Source organism: Sminthopsis crassicaudata, chromosome 6 (genome assembly GCF_048593235.1).
Source record: "Sminthopsis crassicaudata isolate SCR6 chromosome 6, ASM4859323v1, whole genome shotgun sequence".
NCBI classification, from domain to species: Eukaryota; Metazoa; Chordata; class Mammalia; order Dasyuromorphia; family Dasyuridae; genus Sminthopsis; species Sminthopsis crassicaudata.
This window is the reverse complement of record NC_133622.1, coordinates 49,986,034-50,006,099: the sequence shown is the minus strand read 5'-3', so window position 1 is coordinate 50,006,099 and position 20,066 is coordinate 49,986,034. Positions and strand designations below refer to the sequence as shown.

General features: G+C 31.5%; 1 non-coding gene across 1 annotated transcript; it reads left to right on the top strand.

The window, feature by feature from the left end:
• The first annotated feature begins 19,753 nt into the window (after positions 1–19,753).
• On the top strand, positions 19,754–19,860 carry LOC141548134 (U6 spliceosomal RNA). The gene has a single exon (XR_012483822.1). It is a non-coding gene; the product is annotated as a U6 spliceosomal RNA (small nuclear RNA).
• Positions 19,861–20,066: the final 206 nt, after the last annotated feature.

The window sequence follows — 20,066 nt, the reverse complement described above, 5'->3', positions numbered from 1 at the left end:
TATCACACAATTAGTTTGTAGCAGAATTGAGATTTAGTCATGTCATCTATAATCCAATGATTATCATAAACCATGTTATTCTTTACACACACACACACACACACACACACACACACACACACACACACACACATGCACACACTCTTTATAAAGGCACTGAAACTAAAGAATTATAAAGCCTGAACTATTTTTAATCTAAATAAATGAAACTCTTTTTTTTTTAAACAGACATTATTCCATTATTAGCTCTTAATATTGTTTCTGTATAATAAACTAATAGTCTGAATTTTAAAAAAATCAACAAATCTAATCTGCCATAAGAATGTTTCCAAACAAATATACATATATTTGCATGAATAATGGAGCTACCCAGATATATTATATGGATTAAATTCTAAAATCACAATGAATATATAGTCCAATATTATCTATTCTTTTTTTTTTTTTTTTTCCAAAATTTGGACAATCGAGTTAAATATATGCTGGATGAAGTTTGTATTCACTTCTTGATACTCCATCAGTTTGTCCCAAATTGCCAATACTTTGGAAACTGGAAATACTTACCTATCTTATTGACATAGGAAAAATGATGTAGCCAAATAACTTTAGGTGAATTAAAAACAGCAAAGCATTTGAAAGCTTAATGAATGCTTGTAATCAAATGCCCTATAAGGATCAAAAGCTAAGTTTAGGATGATGCATTTAATGTAACCTAATTGCCAGCTAAAATCTACTTTCATAGACTGAGATAAATATCAATTTTAGAAGGCAAAAAAATCTTATGTATATAATGGATGTCTATGTAGTTATTCCTGAATAGAATGCCAGGTAGACAAGCCCTAATGTATTCTTATTATTAATTATTATTATTAGTGACTGAAATTTATATTCATTTTCTGAGTGTTTTTCAAAATGATATAACTATACAAAACATGCTTTGAAATTCATATATTTAAGAAAGCAGATCATTGATGATAATTAAACTCAAAAAATCCATAAATACACTGGATTATAGCATGTACAAATTTTCTTCAAACATAAAAGAAAAAACCCTTCTTTGTCATATAGCTGGTGTATTAAAACACAGTCTTTCAAATGCCTGCAAGGTATGGCATAATATTTAATAGTTATAGTGGAAAATTCTGCACCTATGCTCAATGCTACAATCATGAAGGTCAGAGCACAATATTAAAGAGAATAAAACCAAATGCCTATTTTCTAATTCTCTTTCTGTTATTGGATTCCTGCCCCTTGGAAATCAAAATAAGTAATACTGACATCTTCTCTGTGGTGCCATGTGATTGGTCACAGTCTATTCATGGACAGCCCTGGGTGGGCACAGCGATACTGAGGTTTGAACTCTTGAACTGGAAAGGACTTTCATAATTTAGAAAGGAAGGAAATATTGCCTGTGTCCACTGGCACAAATTACAAGAAGACAGCACAGGCTCAGAGATGAATTGAGTTAAACTATTTTTTTTTCATTCTCTTTGCCAAGCAGATGCTGCTCTTCCTCATGACTGAATATTAGGAGATTAGATTATTTTTGCTAGAATTATTCAGGAAAATTTAATGTTAATTGCTCTTATTGCAACAAATAGTTGGAATCCAGAAAATTTTTAATGATATAGTAGCATGGATTATTTCCTTCCTTTTACATCTTACCACAGAATGGTATATAGTCATTGAATTATTTTAACTCTAAGAAGGGAGTGCTATTAATTTAACTTTATTTAAAATACTGTCATAAATATAATAATAATAATTATGTGTAGTATTTATTTGTTTAATGTTAGTTAAAAAACTAGAATTTCTTTACTTGATCTTCAAAAAAAAATCTTACAATAGATATTATTTTTATCTTCCCTTTTACAAATAAGGAAACTGTGGCACTGAAAGATTGAAAATTATTCTAAGACCACATAAGAAGTAACTATCAATGCTTTAAGTTTGGGTCACCCTGAGTCATGGGTCCAATACACTATTCTCACAGTTACCAAATTCCCTGATTTCATTAACTAAAAGTTGAAGTTGAAGCTTGCTGATTATGAAAGTGGCTATACATCTTCTAGAGGTCCAGAGGTAATAAAGACTGTAGTAGGATAGGCTCCCCAACCCCCAGTTATGCAGGTTAGCTTATTTTTCCCCCTAAAATATATTAAGACTTTTTCTTGGTATTTTGTTGGTTGAAGAGAATAAGGATTCAAACTATTGATTCATTTCATTATTGTTTGAGTTCAAAAAATCTGTGAGAAACTGTAGGGGGGCTCTCAGATTCTTGGATGGTGAATCAGAATGAGAGCTTTAATCAGCTGAATCAACTCAAGGAATTCTCAGTGATTATCTCTATACTATGTCTACAAAATCTCATTTTGCTAACTACTGAATTATCTATGAGTGTATTGTTTTACCCTAGTATTAAACCTAAACTGGTGACTGACTGGACTGAGTGGGGCCCTATCCAAAACAGTTGGCACATCTTAGCTAGGAACTCATGCTGTGAAAGTTGGGTTTTTGAAGTTCTATTATAGCTGTTGATAAAATGATAACTGGTAAAACATATTTCCTAGAATATAGCCAAATTGGAGCAATCATCACCCATACTCCTAAAATCTGGGGGAAATATATGTTCATACTAAAATTCACCTTATCCTATCAACAGTTAAAATGTCACCATTTGATTTACATATATCTGCTAACTTTTACAGAAATGTTAATCTTAAAACAGTATTAAAACGAAAGAAAAGATAGATTTCTTTTCCCTTAGAGCAATAACAGAGCAGATGGTTTAAACTAAACACTTACTCTTGGGTATTCAATGTGACATCAAGGAAAAGGGAAGCAAGGCACTGAATTTTTCAAAATTGAGACCATGTTAAGTGAATCCAAGAAAGTAGACAGTCTAACTTAGGGAATTGACCTGGTGCATTTGTACTGATTGCAATTTGGGAGCCATTAGGACAGCATTAGTCTTCTAAGATCTTTATATTCTCTCTACCGCTTTCCCCTTTCCTCCCTCCTTTCCTCCTTTTTTCCTTCCCTTTCTCTCTCTTTTTTTTCCTCTCTCTTTCTCTCTTTGTTTCTCTCTCTGTTTCTCTTCCTCTGTTTCTCTCTGTCTCTCTGTCTTTGTGTCTGTCTGTCTGTCTTTCTCTCTTTCACATACACACGCATACACATACACACACAGCAAAAATGTTATAGAGAAGTCAGATCAAATTGGCTTCTAAGAAGTGGAAAAATTGTTCTGCATTTCTCAGCATATACTTCACAGATGTAAACCACACCAGGTTTAGATATGTGTGGACTTATTCCAGCTGGATATTTTCTAGCTTCTATATATCTAAAAAGGTAGCAGGGATTTGATAAGCTAAACTCAATTCATGACACTCTCTTTTAGATGGCTTTTTTAAAGAATACATTTTTTAAATTACCTGAGAGTTTCTCTTGTATTTGCCAATTCTATATTATCATTGGTCTATTTATTTCATTAAAATAAATTTCAGAAGTTAGCCCTTTTGGAGAATATATTTAGATTCATGTAGACTATGATTAATTTAATTTTCCCTTCTCTCTCCCATGCTGTCTTTTCTTAATTCCACTTTCCATATTGTCCATCATCTACTAGATCATTTCTCCTCCCTAGATTTTCATGATGTTGATCTTGCATGGTTTTCCTTGAATCTGTCTTAACACTGATTCTCAATCCTTTGCTAATTATCATTTAAATCATGATCCCTAATGATGTGTGACTTCTAAGGTTCTGCCATAATTTCTCTTCTCTTTCCTTTTGCCCTTCATGAACTTGTCAGTTGTCATGAGTTCAACACAGACATACAATACACAGATGATTACGACATTTATGAATGAAAATTCTAATGCCTTTCCTTAAATCCAATCCAACATTACCAAATGTTGCCTTTTGGGTACCCAGAACTGATTATACTGCAGATATCAAAAAATCAATATGTCTGAAATATGAGATTTGTTCCTCTCTCCTTCCTTCAAATACCATGTTCCTGGTCACCTAGACTGATTCTTCACTTGAACTCACTCAACATTTCAATTTTTTTGTCAATTCTTTGTTTCTATCTTCAAAATATTGTTTGTATATTATCTGTACATACATTCTCAGCTTTCGGAACAATTAATTACATCTTTCTTCTAATTATTTTCCTTATCTTATCTCTCCCCAACTTCAAACCATACTTTTTTCAGCTACCAAATTAATTTTCCCTCCTAAAGTTTAGATCTGACCACATCACTTCCCTAGTCAATAAATTTCAGTGACTTCTTATCATGTTTATTTTCAAATGAGAAATCTGTCTGGCATTTAACTTTTAAAAAAATAACCTAAACCTCTTCCTATCCTTTCTTTTAGTTGATGATCCTCATAAATAACTGTCCATTTCCAAACTATGATTTTGCACTGCATATTACCTATGTCTGCATCGTTCTGCCCTTTCATCTTTTCTGCTGCATTTTTTCAAGACTCAGCTTAAATTGTGTTTTCTGCTGGAGGCCTTTCTATGGCCCTCTAATTCTCACCAAGAAATTCTCCTCTCTCTGACATTATCTTCTATAGATTTTGTTTATATCTTGTGTGTGTGTCTATTTATATGATCTTTTCTTCATTCAGATGTGAGCTCTTTGAAGGCAAGACATGTATTTTTGCCTTCCTTTAAAATCCTAGCAATTAGAACAGAGCCTGATATATATTAAAGGTTTAAAAATGTTTACTGGCTAATTGATAATAATGAACATAGTGACCTCAATTGGTGGTAGCAAACATATGATTAAGAAAATAATCACAGCTTGCTTGTACCCATTTTGGGGAATTGAGAAAAAAATACACAAGGAACCTGATGAAATTGTTTAATTCAATGGAACATACATCTATACTAAGCAGCTTCAACTTGATATTGGCACAAAGTAAAATAGTAAGAGTTCAAAGCCTCAAATCTTATAAGATGAATACTAGCTCTCTGTAAGAAGAGATGGAAATCGAGGTGAGGGTAAAGTGAGAGGGGAGGAATTCAATCAGTTTACATTTTTTAAAAATTACTTATTAAGCATCATATATATATAGAGAGATATAGATATAGATACATACACATATACATACATATACACATGTGTATTTGCATGTATCTATATATGAAATCTATATCTTTATATGCAAATATATACATATGCATATGTATGTATGTGTGTGCTTATATATACATATACATATTTATTTTTCTCATATCTGTTTTGTCATTGGGGCGAGGGCAGTGGAGAGAATGAAAGATAAATCTTTTTTCCTTCTATCTTTTTATCCAGTTTATATGTTTTTTGGTTAGAACCACAAATACCCACACACCAATACCCACCCACCCAGTTACACAGACACAGACACACATACACACACACACACACACACACACTCACACATACACACACATTTTCTCTTTCAGAAAGTGTCTTCCCTCCTTAGCAAAGCACTCTAATTTTTATATAAATCCTTGTACAGAAAAATAAGCATGTTGGGGAAAAGAAAGCCCAATTAAAGCTTACTCACATGTTTATAGCATGTAGTGTTAAATTTAATGACAGACAGAATAAGGAAGCAGAGATTTTTTTTTTTTTCCTCTTAGGTCAATTCATGGGAAAATAACAAAAATGATTGAATCAGCAACCAATAATATCTCTATAATCTCAGAAAACAAAACAAACCCAAGCAAAATAAATTTGAAAACGACAATGTAAAATCTGTAAATCTGTAAAAATCAACTTCATGAAGATAAAATGAGAGAGACAAGAATGATATCATAAAAAACCTGATTGCTTTTACAGGATGATAGTTGAATACGTGTCAATAGATCAATAAGAGACAAAAAGATTGATATGATATTTCACTGCAATAAAACTAGGAAGTATTTGAGATAAAAGATATAATCATCCCACTCACTTCTGTCCAGATCATGTACTATATAGAATGCTGAGTCCAATTTTCACAGATTAATTTATGATAAATATTATCTAGGAGGTGGTGATAGGATTTTGGAGGACTTATGACAATTCCATTGGAAGAAATAGAGGAAAATTTAGTCTAGAAAAGAGAAATCTTAATGGTATATAATAGCTTTCTTGATATTTTTGCAAGACTGTCATATCACTTAATTCTCTATCTACCTCAGTTCCTATTTGTAAAATTGGGTATCTCAGAGGATTGTTTTCAGGACAAAATGAGAAAAGATTTGTAAATCACTTTGCAAACCTTAATGTTCTATGTAAAAGCTAGATGATGAAAACGATTTACTTATTGTCTAAATTTTATAAAACAAGTCAAAATTGCCAGATGATAGCCACATCCAACCCCATATACTGAAACTTGAGGCAAGACCAACATAGACATATTGGACTGATTTAATTTAAAGTAGAATAAATTATTTTACTACTGTGTTGGAATTGCCTCCTCTATGAAGATCTGAAAAGCACTTTAGGGTGACCTTTGTCTTAGACTCTAGAAAACAAATGTGACAGGAAAAAATAGGAAGCAAAAGAACCTAAAGGTAACTGTTACAGAGGAGAAATAAAAAAAAAAAAAAAAAACTCAAAACAAAAAGAAACCTAGAATCTAAGCTCCTAGTCCTAGAATAAACTGTTATGGTTGCCATTATAAGGCTTTTCATACTGTGATTCATCTACCACTATATGGTAGCTGGTGAGCTACCATAGATTCAGATTAGTTGCAATGTCTTACATAGTAGCTGGAATTCTAGGAGAACTGGAGCTGCAATGAGTAAAGTTCATGGATAACATTTTTTGTGATGCATCAGTGTAAAAACCTGAACTGGATTAGGGCTTCCTACCAAGTATCCAGTAAGGTGCTTTTATGATCCTAGTTAGATGCGATTTAAAAACAAAATCACATACTGACAAGATTCTAATTTAATCTCTTAATTTTGCAGATGAGGGAGTTAATACTGATATTAGGTGACTTGCTTAAAGTCACATAGTAAATTAAAACCTGGATGCTAATGAAAATATTCTAACTAGAAATGTAATGCATCCCTCTCATGCATGATAGTTTCCATTGACTTTCCTTCATGACTGCAGTGCCTCTCCCCTGCCCCCCATCAAAAGTTCAGGCAGATTTACAACTAGGCCTAGCACATAATTGGCATTTTCTTTCTTTCTTTTTTTTTTTTTTTTTTTTTTTTTCTTTGCCCAGACCCCCACTTAGAGAAGAGTCATAACTTAGAGACATGTAAAGGATATCCACATATATAAATTTTCTTGGCAAAGATACTGAAGTAACTTGGATTTCCTTCTCTAATTCATTTTCTAGATGAGGAAACTCAGGCAAATAGAATTAAGGGATTTGATAATGTAAATCTTAAATGGTTAAGGTCAAATTTGAACTCAAAATCAGTTTTCCTAATGCCAGGTTTGTTATTTTATATATTGTACTGCCTGGGTGTCTAATTTCAACAATAATTCTAGCTATACTACTTATTAGCTACATGATTTTAGAAAAAGCTATTTAAACTTTGTGACTCATTTTCTTATGAAAACACATGCTAAGCAAAGTTTTTTTTTTCCCCCATGTATATTATACCTAAACCTTTAGTACTTTCTTCAAATCAACATTCACAGACATACACAAATCTACACATATATATGTTTATGTATTTGTTTTTTAATTAATTAATTATTATTTTATTATTATTTAATTAACTATATTTGTTATTTTCCTATTCATATTCATGAACATATATATGTATCTACTGAGAGATCTTTATCATTTACTATATTGTATATGTGTATATATATATATATATATATATATATATATATATATATATATATATATATATATATATATATATCCAAACATATATGTGTGTGTGTATGTGTGTATGAGTAAAGTTACACACACACACACATTTATTTTCTCCTCCTGAGGCAATTGGGGTTAAGTGACTTGCCCAGGGTCATACAGCTAGGAAGTTAAGTGTCTTAAGGGCAGATTTGAACTCAGGTTCTCCTTAACTTCAGGGCTAGTGCTCTCTCCACTGCGCCACCTACCTGCCCCCCCCACATACATATATAAAAGAAAGAAGTGGAGCAGAAAAAAGTTCCATCTATTCTCTGTTGCCTCCTTTTCGGTAGTAACTGCCTGAAGAAGACACCAACAGACTATGTTTTCTATGTGTCAGTAAGCTAGATCATTAGGGAAGTACTTGGTTGGAAGTAACACAAAATGTTGTTGAAGAGGAAATAAAGGCAATTCATGGACCTTAAGAGAGGGAAGAAAAAAGTGATAAATGAAAAGCATCTAATGTCAAGAGATATATCCTTGTGGATTTCTAGGAAGTAAAGTCCTAATCAATCTTAGTTCCTCATAATAATGTAACCAGGAAACCTGACTTACTTTTTTAACTTATATAATATCCACACTGTTATGAGGCCTTATGTCCATGTAAATCCAGACAACTAACTTAATGCTAGTTTCATTAACTTCAGAGCAAATGATCACTAAGAACTCTTCTAGTTCTAAACTGATCATCTAACATATATGTCTATTTATGCTTCTAAGACTTGGACATGCAGTCATATTTTCTTATCATTTTATTTCACTGAAATTCTTCCAAATGTCCTCATTGAACGAGCATCTTCAAAAACAAATTGTTCTTAAAAAATCCATTGCTAATATAAACTTTTATATTTAAAAACCCCCAATTATGCATGATCACTTTTTATAGGATGACTCTCTTAACCTGTATTTCTTAACCATAGATGTGTGTACCTATAAGAGAGAGAGAGAGAGAGAGAGAGAGAGAGAGAGAGAGAGAGAGAGAGAGAGAGAGAGAGAGAGATGGGGGGGGAGGGAGAGAACAAGTCATGGACTCCTTTAGCAATTAGGTATAGTCTATAGATTCCTCAAAATAAAGTCTTTATGTGCTTACAATAAAACCCATACTGTTACAAGAAAAACAATTATAATGAAATACAATTTCCAAAACTATGAAAAAAAAGAAGTTCACAGGCTAGAGTTTAAGAAACCTGCTGAAATAGATTTACCTTTTTGTAATTAGGACAGCCAATCATCCACAAGAGTAAGTAGAATATTCTAAGTAGAATATTCCCTTTGGAGAAAATTATTGCAGCTGGAATGAAATGTAGTTCATATCTAACACTAACTGCCCATATTTTGATTCCTACTGCCAAGATTCCTAAAACAGATTCTGTACATGGATTCTGATCCTATGAATGCCTTTCAAAATATCTTTTCCAATACTGGTTTTTCCCAGAGAGAAAAGGGATCCATGCATGGTGTCATCCACCTTACTGAAGGCAAAATGGGGCCAATTGGCACACATACAATATAGGCAGATTTAAAAACTCATTAGGAAAGAGCTGGCAAGCGGTAGTAATTTTCCCTGATGAAAATCCCTTGATCTTTTTTAGAGGAAATGTCTTTTAATTGTATGCAGGAGTTCAAATGGACCACGAAGCTCTATAGTATAGCAAATCTCTGTACAGTTTCTACGCAGTTTAAGCGGAGCATTTTCATTACTTCTAATTTAGTTAATTACACTTTACCTGCCTAAAGTCCCATGGCAGTTTCCATTGGATGCAGCGGTTCATTTCCTTGTTCCAAACTGTTGTGCAGCATTGTTGGCAGACTTCTAAAAGCTGATACTTTTTGTTTTTTAACCCCTGAGAGGGTTGGTTTTTAGTGCCATCACAGATATGTCTCAGGAGCAGTGTCTCTTAGGAGATTTATAATATACCAGAAACTCTTAAGGTGTGAATACAAATCCTGTTGCAATGAGATGGTATCTGTTGTTCATTCTTTGTCTTAATAATCATTTTTTTATTTTTTTTTTCATTCATTTGTTATTAATTTTGTACAGAAGGGATTTCATCATGTATTCCAATAAATGAATTCAGGTTATTTTTTAGTCCCTATATTTGGAAATGAAGAAACCATTAAAAAAAGTTATATTTGTAATCTCAATCTTATTAGCCAAATATGTATAAAGTCTTCCTGATTCTATTTTAAAATATCTATTATTTTCTTCCATTCACACTGCTATTTTGAAGCCCTCATTTTCTTTTACATGAAATTTTGTGATAGTTACCTTACTGATATCTCCCTTAATGTGACTGCCTAGTCATTGCCCTTTTCATTTCATCTTATTAAAAATAAAACAAACAAACACATAGAACTGTGTAATATTGGGATGGACGTCAATGGTCATCTAGTACATATCAGCAAGAACTTTATGAAATTTATGACATATCCTTCAAGTATTCAGAAACAGTTCTCATATCCTTTCTTCACCTTTAATCATCTCTTTACCAAATTTCTTATTTTAAACAAACACATTTGAAAATTATTCAAGGTTTTTAAACTATCCATGCCTTTTATAAATATTTTCAACAGATATGCTTCTTAAAACACATCATTTTTCTGTTCAAAAATTTTGTGTTTGTTTTTATTATTTACTGAAATAAAGTCTACATTTCTTAGCCTATTACTTAATATCCTGTATGATTTGGCTAATTTCAGCTTTTACAAGCTTTATTTCCTGCTATTATGCTTCATGGGATAGTTACATGGTTCAGGTAAGAGTCAAGTAAGTCTTTTCTTCCTGAGTTCAAATTTGGCCTCATATACTTTATAACTATGTGGCCATAAGCAAGTCTCTTAATATGGTTTGCTGATCTCAGTTTCCTCATCCATAAAAGTTCCTCATCCATAAAATAAGCTGCAGAAGGAAATGCCAAAACACTAGTATCTTTGTCTAGAAAAAATTCCAAATGGAGTCAGTCAGATGTGACTGAAATGACTGAATAACAAAATCAAAAATTCTGCTTCATGTGCCTTAAATTAGAGGTGTCAAAAACTGTCCCACAGACTAAAATATAATTGAGAAGCATTTAACAAAATAAGCAAAAAAAAAAAAAAAAAAAAAAAGAATAGTTATAACTAATATATTTTTCTAAGTCAATATTCTTATTAAGGTTTAGTGATCCCTATTTTTATTTAAATTTTATTTGCATTTGGAATCATTGCCCTCCATTATAATCAAATATCCTTGTTTGGGATCTATCTATCTTTCCTGGTAAAAATCAATTTATCGTTCTGGATCCAGCTAAAATGCTACTTCTTCCATAATTTTTTCATTATTTTGAAACCCTATTCCCCCTTATATCAATTCCATAGCAATTGGTTGCATCTCTCCTATAATATGACATATCCTCACTATTATGATTATAATTTGTATCCTGTCTTAGTGATTTTATCAGTTCCTATATTCCTCAAACACAAGCTCTAATCTTGGATCATATACAATACTAGATGCTCAACAGTTTTTTTAAAATAAAGTTAGTGGGTAATATGTCACTCATATATTACAAATAAAATGTCTTAAAGAAAAAAAAAAGGATATTGGTACTTTAAAAAGAAATAAAAATGTTACAAAAAGGGGATTATTGAGTTCAATCTCTCTGTGGAGAAGTAGTTATACATATTCTGTAGACAATTAGTGAATGGGAACTGTTATGCAGGCAAAAGTGTAGGCTGGATATGTAGATACTGGCATTATCTGCATAGAGATGATAATGAAATCTCTGGAAGCTAATGAGATCACCAAGAGAGCTCACTGATTAAAGTCTATTATCCAAGGTTTTAGGAAATTGGTGCAAATATATGACTATGAATCAGTCTATGAATAGATAAATAGTTAAAAGATGTGGCAAATTCAATTAGACCAGAAGTGAACCAAGTATGATGATTATCACCATTATTATTCAGTTTCATCCTAGAAATGCTAACTATAGCAATGAAACAAGGGAAAATAAATTAAATGAATAAGAATAGGCAGCAAGACAAAAAAAAAATCAGTGAAGATAATTTGATGGCATACTTAGATAATGTGAGAGAATCAAGGAAAAAACTAGTTGAAACAAATAAAAACTTTAATGTGAACTTTTAGGCTATAAAAACCCGAGCATAAATCATCAGCATCCTAGCAAGAAAGAAAGAAAAACTTAATTTAAAACAACTTCACAGTGTATAAAATACTTGGGAGTCTAAATGCCAACACACACACACACACACACACACACACACACACACAAGAACTATGATCATGACTACAAAAGCATCTTCATATAAAGACAAATCTACTGGAGACAAAATGCTTACTCCAAGTTTGCTGTCAATATAATAAATTAATTTACTCAATGCCATACTAATCAAACTATAAAAGGATCATTTTATAGAGCAAGAAAAGATAATTTAAAAATTCACTTTAAGGAAAAATAATATAGAATCTCAACGGAACATGGGAAGAAAAATGAATAATGGTGATGTAGCAATACCAGATAACAATGTATACTACAAAATAATAACTAAAAGTAATAATGATAAGGTACTACAAAAGAAAGAGTGATTGATTAACTGAATATATAAGGTACAAAATGTGCAAATGTAAAAAGTTGCCCTATTATTGGGGGAAGAAATCACTATTTGGGGGAAGAAACTTCTGAAGCAGTATGAACGAAATTAGACATAGACCAACATCTCTTACCATATACAAATAAGCTCAAAATGTATACAAGATTTAAAAATAAAAAAGGATACTATAAGCAAATTAGCTTTTATTTCATTTTACTTGGTTTGTTTGTCTTCTGAGCTAAAGTTTTAAATATTTCTTGGTAGGTAGTATCTTCCTAAACTTTTCAAGATCTTACTTTTGGAGAATTTAGGGTTGCGTATGCTTAAATATTCCCATACTTTAGCTTAGATCCAACTCTATACATAGCAGGAAGAATAAATGTATAACACTTTTGTGCATATGTCTAGGGGTATTTCTCTTTATCTATTCATCTGCCTGAGCTTTCTCCAACCTATTCCTTCTCTACTTATGGAATATGTAAAACAACTTTCTTATAGTTTCTTATGGCCAGACCTGAAAATGGCATAACAACAATCTGCTACTGTAAGAAATATATAAAATATATAACACCAGCTCTCTTGCGTTTTTTACATTTATGGAAATGACTTGATCTACATGACATCATTTAGTATAGGGATATCCTGAAATGTGGACATTTCTTTTAACAGTATAAACTGATACTTTCTCTGCAATTCATCTTCTTTAGGAAGTGCCTACATCATGGAAAATTAAATAAATTTTTCATGGTTACCTACCCAACATGTCTCAGAAATAAAAATTGAACTCAAGGCTTTCTGGCTTTAAGAACACTTCAACATAGTGCCTCACATTGCTTCAAATGAATTAATTATTTTAATTTAATTGTTAATATTAATTATCAGAGACACTAAAGGATTACTTTTACATACCACAATCTAACAACAATGAAAATATTGTCACATTCTAAAATATGAATTCACAGGCATCTGCATGTTCTTATATAATCTTTCACCGAGGGCACAAAGTGGGATAAGCCATAAATAGAAAAACAGACAAAAAAACACAGTTTCATCCAAAATATATTGACAAAGCCAGAACACATTTGCATCATAAATTTAAATTAGGAAAAGTGTTTAGGGATGATTTACTCCAGGTAACTCATTTCACTGGTGAGGAGCATAAGGACCAAAAAGATGACTTGTCCAGAGTCATAGAGCAGATGCATCCCTTAGTCTTTTGATGTGCTTATAAAACTAAATCAGAGTTTCTGCTTTGGGTTTCACCTAGTATTCCTCATAATTAAATTTTATTAAATGTTTAAAAAGCTCCTAGAATTTAGTCAATTTGTAATCAATTACCTTTTTGTCCCTTCCCATGCCATGCACCTACTAGGCTCTCAAGGATTCTTTGTTGCATTGATTACAGTATATAATGATATGGATGCAATAACCAATGGTAGTTTTACACCATAGTGATGTTTTTCATACTTGATTTTTTTACACTGGCATCTTAAGAAATGAAGTTGATCTCATTGAAAGAAAAAAAAATATTTAATGGTAGGGATAAAAGAGCTTATCTCCTTAAACTGAATGCAGGTTGATTACTATTCTCTATATAGAAGATTCCATCACCCTGCAAGGCAATCTTTAAATAATTCATGCTGATAAACATTCAGAACATAGTACCTGAAGGGATCATTAAGGAAACAAATGTCTCCCCATTGGCATTTTTGGAAATAACTTTATTTCAAGACCAAATTATTCCATACTAAAACACAACACTCATTCAAAATTCATTATAAATACTAATTTTGAAATTGAAAGTAGACATCTAGTAACATAAGGACACAAATAAACATACTGAAACATAATCACTGGATTATGAAATTTTCTTTTAAAATAAAATATATAGTTTTCAAAATATTTAAAACTTTTGACCCAGCCATGCCATTACTGGGTCTGTAATGTCAAGGAAATCATAAAGGAGGGGAAAGGACCCACATGTGCCAAAATGTTTGTAGCAGCTCTTTTGTGGTAGCAAAGCATTGCAAGATGAATAGATGCCCATCAATTGGGGAATGACCTAATAAGTTGTGGTATGTGAAGATAACAGGACATTATTGTTCTATAAAAAATGATGAACAAACTGATATAGAAAGTCCTGGAAAAATTTAGATGAATTGATGTTGAGCGAAACAAGCAGAACCAGTAATATATTGTACACTATAACAGCAAGAATGTGCAATGATCAACTATGAAAGGCTTGAGTTCTTCTCAGTGGTTCAGTAATCCAAAGCAAAACCAATAGACTTTGGACAGAAAAATGCCATCTGCAACCAGAAAAAGAACTAAGGAGACTGAAAAAGGAGACTGAATGTTAATCAAAACATGCTATGCTCACTTTTTTTCTGTTTTTTTTTTTTTTTTTTTAACCTCTCCCACGATTTTCCCCTTTGGACCTGATTTTTCTCTCCAAACATGGTTCATAAAGCAATGTGTATTTTTCTTTTTTTTTTTTTTTGAATTGAAACTTTTTATTTTCAAAACATATGCAAGGATAATTTTCACTACTGATCCTTTCAAAACCTTGTGTTCTAATTTCCTCCCCTTCTCCCAAACTCTAGGTGGCAATATATGTTAAGCATAGTAAAAATATATGTAAATCCAATATACATATATGCATTTTGTTGCACAAGAAGAATCAGATCAAAAAGGAAAAAAAATGAGAAAGAAAATAAAATTCAAGCAAATAACAATCAAAAAAGTGAATATACATGTTTTGATCCACATTCAGTTCCCACATCCTCTCTCTGGGTGTAGATGGCTCTCTTCATCACAAGATTATTGGAGTTACTATAAATCATCTCATTGTTGAGAAGATCCATGTCCATCAGAATTGATCATCATATAGTTTTCTTGTTGCTGGGTATAATGATCTCCTGGTTCTGCTCATTTCAGTTAGCATCAGTTCATGTAAGTCTTTCCAGACCTCTCTGAAATCATCCTGTTGATCATTTCTTATAGAACAATAATATTCCATAGCATTCATATACCATAACTTATTCAGCCATTCTCCAGCTGATGGGCATCCACTCAGATTCTAGTTTCTGGCCACTACAGAGAGGGCTGCCACAAACATTCTTGCACAGGTGGGGCCCTTTCCCCCCTTTGAGATCTCTTTGGGATATAAGCCCACTAGAAACACTGCTGGGTCAAAGAGTATGCAGTTTAATAAACTTTTGAGCATAGTTCCAAATAAGCAATGTGTATTAAAAATAAATAAACTTACTACAATAAAAAAATCAAAACTAAAATATTTCAGAATTAAAATCACTTCTAGATTTAAAGCTTAGGATATCAGCTCAATAAAAATGGCCTATGTTATCTAAAACAGAATTTTAAAGGAATAATAACTTCATGTTATTGCCACTAGACCATGTTAGAGACTCAGTATCTTGGTCTGTGGAACTCAGGAGAGAGTTCAAAAAGTGATAAGATTGTTTAATAATAATTGTTTAATAATAAAATTGTTATTTATCATTTCTATAAATCAGCTGTCTTGGAGTTCTCTTAATTTTTTCTTTCTGCCTGATTAGTCTTACTGTCTGTCTCTCAATTTATTTATATGCATTAATTCATTTATTTATGAAAAGCAATTTGTATTAAATGATTTGCATAGGGTCACACAGTAAGTATTAAGTGTCTGAGACTATATTTGTACTTAGATCTTTCTTCCTTACTCCAGGATCAGTGTTCTATCTGCTTTGCCCTCTTGCTGCCCCTTGGAGTTCTATTTATGGGATGCTAAGCAAATACAACTTTGCTAGGCTCTGTTTATGTGTTTCTACACACACATGTATTTTTCTGGATATATGTATATAAATGTATGTACACAAATATGTAAATTGTGTATACACACATACTATATATATTATACATTACATATATTGTATGTAAATATTTGGGTATATACAGATAAATGGTCAAAATCTAGATAAATATTACTCAGAAGAATTATAAGCTATTATTAATAATATGAAAGATTGGTCCAAATTACTGATAGTAGAGATGAAAATAAAGACATTCCTAAGGTTTAACTTTAAGTCCACAAATTGGAAAAAATTAAAAAAGGAAATTGGAATACTTAAAATGCCTGAGGAGTTGTAAAAAGAGCATATAAATTAGAAAATGATTTTTGATCCATTTTTTTGTTAGATAATTATAAATCATTGATCATACTCTCTTTATAGAGATAATTTCTGTAAAGTGTTTCCCCTTTTGAAAGTAAACAATTCCTTTCCTTTTTAAATTGGATTAGTTATGTTTTTAATTTTTTTTTTAATTTTAGGTAATCAAAATTTTGTATTTTATCTTTAGTGATCATTTCTACCATTTGTTTAGTTAAAAGTTTTCTCTTCCCAACCATAGGAGTAAAACGTTTTTGACTCTTTTCTATTGAAAAAAAAAAAAAAAAAGACACAGTCTATAAAACTTCGGCATCCATTTTGAGATTATTTACCAAATGTTTTAAAATATTGGTTTAATTCTAATTTCTGACACACATTTTTGCAGCTCATAAAGCCTTTCATGTCAACTTAAAAAAATATCTTCCATAAGTAGTATATGTTCTTAGTTGATGAAAACTATATTTCTTGAATTTAATTGTTATAACAAGAATTTACTATGTGCCTGATCATATCCAGTGAATGTCTTAAACCCAAAATGTCCAAAACTGACATTTTCTTTCCACCTATCTTCTCTCCCACTACTAACTTTTCTATTAGTATTGTTTTTCCTATTCATACTCCTATTTTCTATTACTTTTAAGATCAGCACTATCATTCCAGGCATTTGTGCTAAATATAGGGATACAAAGAAAAGCAAAACCAAACCAAATCAAATCAACAAACAACACCACAACATAACAGTCCCTTCTCTCAAGGAGTTTACAATATATTAGGGAAAACAAAATGAAACACCTACTTACAAACAAAATATATCCAGGAAAACTAGGGTAAAATAACAAAAGTTGGCACTCAGATTCAGGAGAACTAGGAAAGACTTCTTAAAAAATTTAAGATTCTCCTTAGATTTAAAGAAAACTAGGAAATATCAGAAGAAAAGGTGAAGAAGGAGAGAGTTCTGGTATAGTTTTAGTTTTAGTTATAGCTATTAGAAAAGCCCAATTGGAAAATGGAATATCTTGTGTCAGGAACAACAAGGAGGCCATTGTCACTGAATTTCAGAGCGCTTGAAGAGATGTTAGGTGTGAGAAAACTGGAAAATTATGGAACTGGCAGATTATAAAGGAATTTGAAAACTAATCAAAGGATTTTATGTTTGATCAGAGAAGTGCTAGGGAGCCATTGGATTTTATTGAGTAGGGGTTGAGGGCATGACATGTTGAGACCTATACTTTAGGTAATAAAAACGATGATAGATCAGAGTACAAACATCAAAATCCACCAATAATAACATTTGCCTCCTAGAATTTCTATAAGAATCAAAACAGAAATATTTGTAAAATATTTAGCATAATACCAAGTGAATAGCAGATACTATTCAAATGTTACTTATAATAATAATAATGATATAGTTAATAATATCCAGTTAAAATTTTTCAAATCTACCTGTTATCTTAACCTCTTAGCTGATCTCCAATGAATGTCTTAAATACAAAATGTCCAAAGCTGACATTTTCTTTCTACCTATCTTCTCTGCTTCTACTTACTTTTCTATTAGTACTGTTTTTCCTATTCCTTTTCCTATTTTCTATTACTTTTAAGGTCAGCAACATCATCCCATTCCTTAGGTTCACATCCTAAGAGTCATCTTTTACTCTTCTCCATCTCTCATTCTTCATATTTAATCTGTTTTCAAGACCTGCTAATTTCATTTTGCCACTATCTCCCAAATACGTTCCATTCCGTTCTCTGACATTTCTACCACTGTTATACCTTCAAACTGAGTCTTTTTTCTTCAGTCTCTCACCACTCCAATCCATCCTTCATTTGACCTCTAAAATGATTTTCCCAAAGCCAAAGTCCAAATATTTAACCCCTTCCCACCCTCACTTTGCCACACATATTCAGTAAACTCTAGTGATTCCCTATAGCTTGTAGGATCAAATACAAAATCGTTTGTTTGGCATTCAAAACTCTTTGCAACCTATCCTGCTCCTAACTTTCTAGTATTATTTCACTTTTCTCCTCAAGACATACTCCTTAGTCCAGTGAGATTGATCTTGTATTTTTATGGACAAGAGACTTCCGCGTTCATGTCTGGGCATTTTTTCTGGCTGTCTTCCAATATCTTCCATTCCATACCTCCAATGTTCTCCCTTGAAACATCTTACCTCTATATCTAAGTATCAACTAAAATTTCATCTTACACAGAAAGCCTTTCCAAACCTACTTTAATTCTAATGTTTAACCTCTTTTAAGTGCTTATTTTTATTTCTGTATATAGATCATTTGTACATATTTGTTTGCTTCTCGTCTCTTTTATTAAGTAGTGAATCCTTAATGATAGGAGATGATTTTTGCTTCTTTTTTTGTATCTTTTGTGCATAGCACAATACCTAGCAAATAGTAAATGCCTAAAAATAAACATGATTTGCCCAAGGTTTTTTCTTGTTTAAGGAACATTATTAGCAAATCTTGATCTTGTCTTGAGGAATTAAATCCCATAAATTTTGTGGATTCTATGGCCATTTGGAATGAATATTGTTGGGTTTTCTTTTAAATTCCTTTTTTATCTTTGTACTTTACTGGAGATATTCATTCCCATAATTTCTTTACTGATTATCTATTTTTTCTAAGTAAGCTACTAACTTGTACATAAAGAGATAGATTTATTTTTTTCTGTGAATGTCTTCATATCTTTACTTCTATATTCTTGTTCTATTAATATTGCTAATATTTCTAAAACTATGTAAAATAACATTTCCATCTTACTGATTACATAATCTAGAAATTTCTTTTTTCCATCTATTAAACACACATAGCCATCATAATTTCCAAATTATGGAAATTTGTGACTAAATCCAAATGTGTAGATGTTGTTTATTTTCTTAATTCTATCATCTCATTTTCTTGAAATCAATGTGACTTTTAAAATCCATACCCATTTGAATATATGACTCTTAAGTTTATGTTCTCCATTTGTTTCATTATCAATATTGTGCCATTAGTTTTAAGTTATTTTCATGCTAATGTAAGTTAATTGGCCTTCTTACTATTCCCCCATTTATATTGAGAGGTCAATTAACCTCTCCTTAGTACTCAAAGTTGACTTTAAAAATGTTATTTTTTTTTTGTGCTTGCTTCAGCACCACATATACTAAAATTGTAACGATAAAGAGAAGATTAGCATGGGCCTTGCACAAGATTGATATGCAAATTCATGAAGTGTTCCATTTTTAAAAAAATGTTATTTTTTTCTTTATTTTCTTTAGATAATAATTTATTTCATCATTTTTATCCCTTTATTTTTCTCACCAATTTAAAAGACTTTGTCTAGCTCCCTCTCCAACCTCTCATTATAGTAGAGTAATTTTCATTTACTCTTATTTTTTCCTGAATTTTTATTAAATGCATTGTTTTGAATTTCTCTTCCTTTTCACAATATC